We start from the raw sequence: 9,485 nt of genomic DNA on the forward strand, positions 1-9,485 counted from the left end.
AAAGAGCAAACAAAGGAATGAATTGCTCATAGTAAGCCTTTCACTAGAAAATAGTAAATAGATAAGATATAAGTATCATGAAGCAACACAAATAGCAAGATTTGTAAAAATCTTTTTAAAATTTGTAAAAAATTACAAATAGCAAGAAGAAAATTTGAGGCAGAAGAACAATCGGCACTTCAAGAGTGGTTTTGTGGTTTTTTTTTTAAACAAATATAGAAAAAAAATATTCTTTCCTCAGGCAAAACGCACGTTGAATTTAGAGCAGTAGATGTATTCACTGCCTCCTCTGCTAGCAAGCACATGGGCTTAGGAACTCACCTAAGGTAGACGAGACTTTTATCTATGCAACAGTGGACCAGAAACTTGTGGTAGTTTTACATGCAGTTGTAGTGGGAAAAGCCTACTTACTGAATGTAATACAAGTCAATTTAGGATTGAATTTTATGAAGTGAGTGGGCGGTGGTATGTGACAATTAGGTAATTGCCATTATCCCAGTGTCCCTGCAGACTTGGAATACACACATCTTGAATTAATCGAGACATGTCAGTGTAGAAAATAAAATCAAGGGAATCATCTTCTGCTCTAGCTTACAGATAAGCAAACTGAATCAGAGGCTTAACAACTACACAGAACCAACTTTTCATTTCTGTACAGTACTTTCAGAGAGACTATGGAAAGTGCTCTGAACCACTCCAAACTGTGTTGTAGGAACTACTTTAGATTTCAGATTTATCCTATTATGCCTTCAGCTCTGGCAGGTCAAACAGCTGAAACAAAAGTCTTGCCAGGAAGAAGAGTTGAAATTTAAAATTCAGTTGCCACAGTAGATGTGAATGGAAAGACTGAGATAAGTTTAAGTGTGTGAGAACTGACAGAGAAATCCTCAAAATCATTCACCTCCATCCTTTCAGATGTGGTTGTGGTGTTTGCATTTGCCTGCATTTGGAGGCCTAGGCTGTTGCCCGGGGAGTAAATCAATGCTCAGGGGAAGGAGAAAAAGGCAAAGTTTGCAGAGGTGGAGATAGCCTAGCTTATGCATTTTCTATTGCCTCCTATCTCATGGCATGTTCTCATCCAGAAAAGATTGCTTTAAAAATTATGTATGCAAGCTAGCATGGTCTTGAACATTCATTGAGTTAACAAAACTTTCTGTGGACCAGTAGTGAGTCTCTGGGACATCAGAAGCTCCAAAGGATTGTACTGGCAAACAAATAACATCATAAAAAGGGATATGGGAGAGGCAAGAAAGATAAAAAATAATAAGTGATGCAAATAATGAATGTCTACTGAGAACAAATCTTGTAAAACCATTCAACAGATTGCTTATGTGTGAGAGCAGAAGAGGGAAAAGATGTAGACATGGTAGTTCTCAATTTTATACAATTTTCAACATGGTTTGCAGAACAATAATTGGAGTGAACTGAGAACCTTTGATCCAAAGGAAGTGATTAGTTCAACCCTAGTATGGTATATGCTTAGTGAAAATATATGGGCAAAGTGTATATGACATCGGTTTTGAAAAAAGAGGTTGCATTTCAAACTGGGTAAATATCTTTACTGGGATATAGTTAAGGTCTGTCTGAAATCCATTTAATATTTGCTTTCTGAAGACTTCTGAGGATCAGTCAAATGGTGCTTGAAATTCAAGTGTCAGGACTCAGTAATGATGCCACAGAATTTGAGTCTATCCTTAACATCGTTGATCATGAGTGATGCTTGTCCACTCATCTGTGAAACATTTCATCCAGCTTTATAAGGTGTTCTTAAAATCCTAGAATTAATTTGGAGCAAATTTGATTTCACTGAACAATTTTATGCACAAAATTTGTATACATGGAGTTGCAAAATGTCTTCAGATCTTGATGTCAAAAATGTCTTTTGAGGAGTCTTGTTTTTACTAGAAGTGTATTACATCAAAATGCTTTTCAGAGGGCTACAGAGTTTCTTAAACAGTTTCTTATGATCCTTCTAAATGCTCAAGTATAGTTAGTAGTGAATTTAAGAAAGAAGAAACTCAACAGTGAAATTATAGCCATTAGAGATGCACTCTTCAGTGCTCTTCAATCTGTAGTTAGCTTCTGAGTGGAAGTTACAAGGAAAACTACAGGAGTTGCAAGCTCAACTCTGCCTGCTGGTCTTGTTTTTAAATTACTTCCTCTGGCCACATCAGTTTTTGAGAGTTCTCGGATCTGTGAGTTAGAAAGTACTTTTCTAGAGTACTCTCTACTCCTATCTAAGCAATGTGACATTCCTCCTCCTAGTGTTTATATGTTCCTCTTATAATGAATTGTGGCTTGTCTGATTTTTACTGTTTGTATGAACATATTATAGGACAAGTCATGGGGGGAGACATACCTCTGTTCTTGGGTAGACTCACTGTGATGTAAGAATGAGTCTTTTGGCTTTGATTCCAAAAAAAGGTAGGCTCAAAAGAAAAACAGCAACAACTACAACAACAATAACAAATGTAACAGATGTGCCTGAGTAAACTTCCAGAAGTTGCATTGATCCAATTGATTAAAATAAATGACAGCATATTCTAAATAAGCTAAGTGTAGATAAGGCTTTAAAAATATGCAGCCCTTCCCGTTCGGAGTTTTGGCAGCAGCAGTGAAGGATGATGCCAGCTGGATTACAATCTACCTGTATCAGGGCAAAGACAGACGGCGTCCTCCTGATGTAGTTGTAACTCTTGAAGAGTAAACATCTCTGTTGGCTGCTGTTCTTGCTTTCACAACCAGGATCGTATTAAGAACTAAATCATAGAATCATTAAGGTTGGAAAAGACCTCTAAGGTCATCTCATCCAACCGTCCATCTACCACCAATATTTACTACTACATCATGTTCCTTAGAACCACATCTACATGTTTCTTGAACATCTCCAGCATGTTCAAACAGCTATCCACCTGAATACTAACGTTCAAATATTTTATCTGAAACTACCTATGATGAACATGACTTGCCTTAACCTAACTGATCTGTTTCTGAAGCAGGTGCAAAGCATAAAATCATCTATGGCTGCAGGTGTAAGAGTGGGAACATCTTGCATTTCTTAGCAATTTTTAATTGATCTAAAGTAACTGATATGCAAAGATAGCCTTCTAGTGCACAGTATTGTCCTAGGCAAGTTATTTGAGTAATTTACCTTTCACAAACAAGTAAACGTAGCTCTCCTATTATACACTTCTAGAGCATAGTGTTTTGCAGCATAAATTACTCTAAAGAATGAGCTACTGCTCATTTCTACTGCTTTTTCGTGTACGTTCCTGCAACCCAATGACTTGGCCTGCTTAAAGACAAGAGGACAAATCAATACCAAATTATTTAATATCCATTAAAATCCAGATTGTTTGTAGATCTTCTCAAATTTTGGTTTACATCGATGTATTTAATGTAGCTGAGCCTAGAGGAAGGGTTTTTCAATTTTCAATTCAATTATTTTAGATGCAGAAGTACTTGACAGATGCACAAAATAAAGGCACCACTTTTCTATCACTAGAAACGTGGCCTTGTCTGTCTTGGTAAACATCTGTTTGCTGTTAGACAGAATGTTTTGGGAAACACAACTGTTCAGATGAATACCTGCTCCATTCAAACTCTGGGGGCAATTCAATTAAAATGAGTGTTAACTACTACAATTTATGGAGTGCTTCCTGCCTAATCTTATGAAACATGACATGGGTGGTTAAGACTTTATTTTCATACCTGCTTGGCTGTGCTAATTTAAACAGAGATGTAACAAATTAGACTTAAGGAAGTGGCTGGAAAACAAAATGATACGGTCGTTCTATTCGAGTTTCCCAGGGTTTGTTGACAAGCACACAGTGCATCAACCAAAACTCACAGGCAGAAAACCACAAAGAGAATAAGATTTTTCTTTTGTTTTATCATAAGGCTGATTAGAAAATTGTGCATAGTGCTATGAACGTCAAAGTTGATGCCAGATATATTCCCAAGTGACTTCATCATTGGTTAGGTGTTTCCAAGAAAACACATGAAAGGTACGGAATGATCGACTGTGTGCACAGAACATGTTTCCAGAGAGCAGTGCTATCCACATCACTTACCAACGTGCCACAGCAGTGTATTACTGAGGAGCGCATTTACGCTGACAGATTCTTTCCACCGCAATTACAGAAAGAAAAATGGCTGAGAAACAACACCCATATGTCCCCATTAACTTTGCAATCTGTCTAATATGTCTCCTTACAAAGTCCTGGTCACATCTCAGATATTACAGCGATAACAGGATAGATTAAACAGACTTCAAAGCTGCAGGAGAAACACGAATTGGTTCCCAGCCATGATTAATTTGGCCAGAACCTCACAGACCTTTAATTTAATTAAGAACATAAGGAGCAATCAAATCAGCAATAAAGTGAGAGAGGGGCTGAATTGCAGAAAACATGCACTACCCAACAGGTTTATATATTTGTGTGTGTATATATATATATATATATGTATGTATATATATACAAGAGATCCTGCATAGCACACTGCTGAGGGCACACAAGCTGTTCATTCTCAGTGGAAGGATTTTAATCACACTTTCAAGGAGCACTGATATTAATCTGACTGATAGCATCAAATGTGTTAGTCCTGGAACTAAGACAAGCCAAATGGCCATCCATTAGTTACCAGAATTAAAGACTAATAAATACAAAAGTAGTAATTAATGTATCTGGCAGCTCCCTTTGAGCATGCTTTTCTATTGTAGAATGTGCAAAGCAGCCTGTCCATCGTGAGAAAAGCATTGAACTGCTTCCAGTGGGCCAAGAGGCCCGAGTATGTACAATGGCAACTGCTCCTTGCATAATACGGGCTACATTCACATTCCCTGTTGTGCGATCGTTTCCCCCACGCCGACCCATGTGCCATTGCCTGCAGGCAAAGCAGTCAGAGCAATGCTCATCGACTACAGAGGGATGTGCCTTGAAGGGTGATAGCATATTTACAGCTGCTTACTTGTGCTGCTTTTAGCATTGAAAACTCCACTTATCCCTGCACTGAGGCAGGGCCAGATGTCCCGCCTGCACACCTGGCATGCACAGGACTGCACAAACAGCACGTGCTGTTTTACTGCTTGGGTAATTAGTGCAAGAAATCTACACATCTTCCAGGCACTGAGGTTGTTTCACCAGGGCACACGCAGCCACTCAGCTTCTTGTTCCACCAAGGACAGCCTGGGAACACGGGGTGGCAAAGTGGGTGGCTGTTTGGGTCAGGCCTGCACAGGGCCCCACGTGAGGTGGAGAGGTGCACGCCTGCAGCCTGGTTCAGTTTGCTCTGCAGGAGCCCATTTGTGCTCCTATCCCCTCCCAGGGCCTGCGGGATGGCAGCTTCTTACAGCATGCTTGTGGTTATGTGAGCACATCCCAACCGGGTTGTTAGTGTGTGAGGGGTAAACTGTGTTAGAAGTAAAACAAAGAGGTGTTACTAAATCAAAGCAGAGCTGCTTTTATTTTGAAAATACATTCTTAATGAGTATTTCCCACTGTTTAAATAGCCATCTTGAAATCTTAGTAATCAACCTAAGCTCTGCTGGATGCTTCTGAGCCCACAAGGCTCTGCTTTACCTACAGCTCAGTCCTGAGCAGCTTGAGGTACAGATACACTTAAAAGCTTCTTTGAGCAGCTTCGGGCATGAGTTTACACTGCATTAGTCATCAGACCTTATCTCTGCATATTCCCTCTTGTACCCTGTGGCAAATGCAGCATAACTGATGGATCTGATGCTGCAGGCAGAGCTACTTCATGCTGCAAAGCAGAGATTTCCCCAGGGCAGTCCTCAGGGCAGTCTGATCTGCTGTAAATTCACATCTTGGCTTCTCTTAAAGTAAATCGTGTCAGACTGAACTAACACACGTCTGGCACACATCACCATAACAGTGTCATCTTCCTCTGCCAGTCTGAGGAAACCAATTTAAAATTACAGTGTAAATGCAGTTTCCTTCTTTGCTCAAGCTGGTAAACGTGAGGTTCAATTTCACTATGGATATAATTTCTTAAGAAAAATCAAAGAAAATAACAGTTACACTAAGTAAAATCACAAGTTTTGGTTCCATCAGATAAACTTTCTTGTGTAGACAAGGCTCTCAGAGTGCATATGTTTTTACATTAAAGTAAACCTGGCTTGTATCTGTTTAGCTTTTATCTTTGAGAGAGATTTTCATGGATATCACTGTCCAAAGAATGCTCACAATGACTCAAATGGACTTTATATATTTTTAAATGTAATACAATTGTTTTCTTATACCTGGTTTGCCTTAAACTTCTGGGATGTGGCTGTGGTGAGCTCTGCATGGATATCCCTTTCAGGTGGTTTTATTTGAAATTTCTCTTGGCTGGAATCTAGCATTACAGATTTTGCACCCAAACATGTAATCTCCTCACATGACACGCTCAGACAGATGGCAGGTAAGAGCATTAACTACACATTTCCCCTCCTCCCCAGTCTCCAGTAAAAGTTGCCAACAAATCTCCTTGGTGGTCATTTTAAAGAAGATGAGATCAAGTACAAAGTACACGTAGAGCTGTTTATAAAAACAACATAGAAAAAAATCTCTGTTCTGCAATGCATGAAGTTATCCTGTCTGCCACAGTTTTGACTTGCTGTTGGAAATGGGCTATCACAGTTTTAGTATCCAGGAAGAAATAAGAAGAAGAAATAAGAAATAAGTATAGTATATAGATATGGATGAATATATATGAGTGCATGTATGGTGGATAACTGAGGAATTAACTCCTATTCTGAAGGATGCTAAGCTTGGAAAAAGGGAGTGGCAGCACCTATTAGCTGCTGTTGATATGAACACAAAATATATAGGTGCTGCTGTTGCTCAGAACTGTTTCTGTCTTTCTTATCCCTACTTGGCCCTCCAAGAGGGCTGACAGGGCTCTCATCCCTATGAGGACTCTTACTTCAATACTGCCAAAGTGCCAGATGCATGCAAGGTGTGATGGGATCAACCTCAGAAACAAGCTGCTGTTTCTCACCCAAGGACAAGAGGGATAGGCCTCATTTAACCCAGCGTGAGCTATCACAAAAATCAGTGTTTGGGAATGACCATGCTCACACTATGTCTTCTTTAAGGTTGTATTTACTTCATGGTCAACTCCACTCTGAGCAGGAGGTCCCTCCAGCCTGAATTATCCTATTAGCCAATAATTTAAGCTCATCACCAACTCCATCCATAGTTAGCATGGAGAACCAGGCAGTTGTAGAAGGAAGTCTGTCACTCTGCAGTGTGTGAAATAGCCATTGGCAGATGTGCTGTACCCAGCTGGGGTTCTTTCTTTCCATTGACTGCAAAAAAAATTCAATGACTTTCATACAAGTAGTGGTATTTAAAGTTCGTGGAATGGATTCCTTTCTGTGTTTGAAGACATCTTTAAAGTCTAAATTCAATTTAAACTTTCTGTGATCTTGTGTCATACCTTCTCACACAACTTATCCATTTGGATAGAATTTTGTGTACTCTGAAATGGAGTATTAAAATCCATGCGTAAAATCTACGCTATCAGATATTTCTTTTTTTTTTCTTTTTTTTTAATAACCCTTTCTTATGGGTTTTCAGACTTTCTTTTTCATACTAAAGTATCTTCTAGTACATCCCACAGTGCTGCCATAGTTATCCAGATATCACCAGTGCTGGCAATAACCAAGACAGCAAGACACTATGCCATTTCTGTGGAAAGCAATGAAGTAAGAGTGCAGACAGAAGTCACTGATAATCACCAGCGTCTGTTCACTGGATGGGCTCACTATTTTAACTAAAAAGAATAACTACGGAAAACTTAAGTACAGTTTTGGGGATCAGTTACAGGCAGCAATGCTGTAAAGAATTTAGAATGATCTTACCATTTAATCTTTTTAATCTCTATTAGTGATTGCTAGCAGTGTCACACTTGTGCATGCTCTTCTGTGTTCTTTCTTTAAAAAAAAAAAACACAGTTATGACAGAGATCACACCTAAGCTGTGTAACCTACACAGACATGTTAGTTGCCAACCCATACAGCTCTCCTAACTGTGCCCACCACCATTTGTGGCTGCACAATCTGACCTGGAGTAAAAACATGCCATGGACAATGCTTACACTTAAACAGTACCAAATACCACGTACTAAAGCTCAGACACATGGCCTGGGTCTCTCATTTACTTAATGTAAATATAACAAGGAAATTTTCCTATGTGCAGTCACTGGAGCTTATGGAAATTTCAGGGCTATCTTAGGAGAAAATTCGAGCTGGATTTCTTTGGGAGAAGCAGAATCTTTTATTATACAAAATTACATAGCTAGAAGAAGCAGGCACAATTTAGATCCATTAGATCTGAAACTAAAGCAGCAAACATAGGCCAAGGAAAAACTGCAGTATGTTTAAGTTGTGTTAGTGCTGGAGAAAAGTGGTTCTTCCAGCAAAGCCTCAGTAATACCAGATCTCATCAACAGCTCTTGATACATTTTGTCTCCTCTTTACCATTCTGTCTCTTGCTAAGAATAAAATTCAGACTAAAATTTTTAACAGACGGATTCATAACAGCTTGTGCACCAGGACACGTTTGGCAGTACGTGTCTGACAGGATTTTTTCCACCTCCTAAAAAAATTCCGCTAAATATTCATGCATTCCTGAAAGAAACCTGATTCTTGGCCAAACCAAAGCTTGTTAGCAATCAGAACAGGAGGGCTGCTTCGTCCTTGCTGCACCTCTAATCCCTACAGGTTTTGCTTCACACCTGGTCTCTGCAAACAGATGCTGTCAAACTCAAATTACTCCACTCTGGAAATGGCTCACAACCTGAGATATTGCCAACTCACTGATTTTTCTTTTTCTTTTCTTTTTCTTTTTTTTTTTTTTTTTTTTGAAGTATTCTCTAGACTTCGTAGTTTGAAAAAGTTTTTATAGATTTTGAAACCATCAATTAAAGGCTGAAAAATGCCTGTGCTTTTCAAAACAAAGCATGATTTTTTCTTTTGACACACAGCTCACAATTGTACTTAGTATTAATGAAAAACACATTTTATTTTACTCCACACACTGAAAATACAACAAAACAATTTTGAGACAAAATATTTTGAGAAAATTTAGAGAATTAATATTGTTAAAAGAATGTAATTTGACTAAAGACATTTTCATATCCTTTCAGAGAGACAGTTCTGAGGTCAGAGTAGGTTTCTCAGGACTTTTTCCATTCTAGTCCTGAAACCTTCCCAGGACAGAGACTGCATTAGGTCTCTGGGCAGCCTGTCCAGTACCTGATTGGTATCATGGGTAAAAAGTTAATGTATTACATCTGAAGCTTTCCTGTTTCAACTCAAACCCAGAGACCTTTGTTTTCCTACCAGATATCACTGTGTAGTTCTAAGCTCCACCTTCCTGACAATCTCTCTATAGGTATTGGAGATGATGTTAGGTGGCCAAAGCCATCTGCTCTCCAACTGAACCTAACCAGCTCCCTCAGCCCCTCCTCACAAGGAC

This window comes from Lagopus leucura, unplaced genomic scaffold (assembly GCF_019238085.1).
Source record: "Lagopus leucura isolate 7727_CA_CO unplaced genomic scaffold, USGS_WTPT01 Super-Scaffold_100002, whole genome shotgun sequence".
Classification (NCBI taxonomy): domain Eukaryota; kingdom Metazoa; phylum Chordata; class Aves; order Galliformes; family Phasianidae; genus Lagopus; species Lagopus leucura.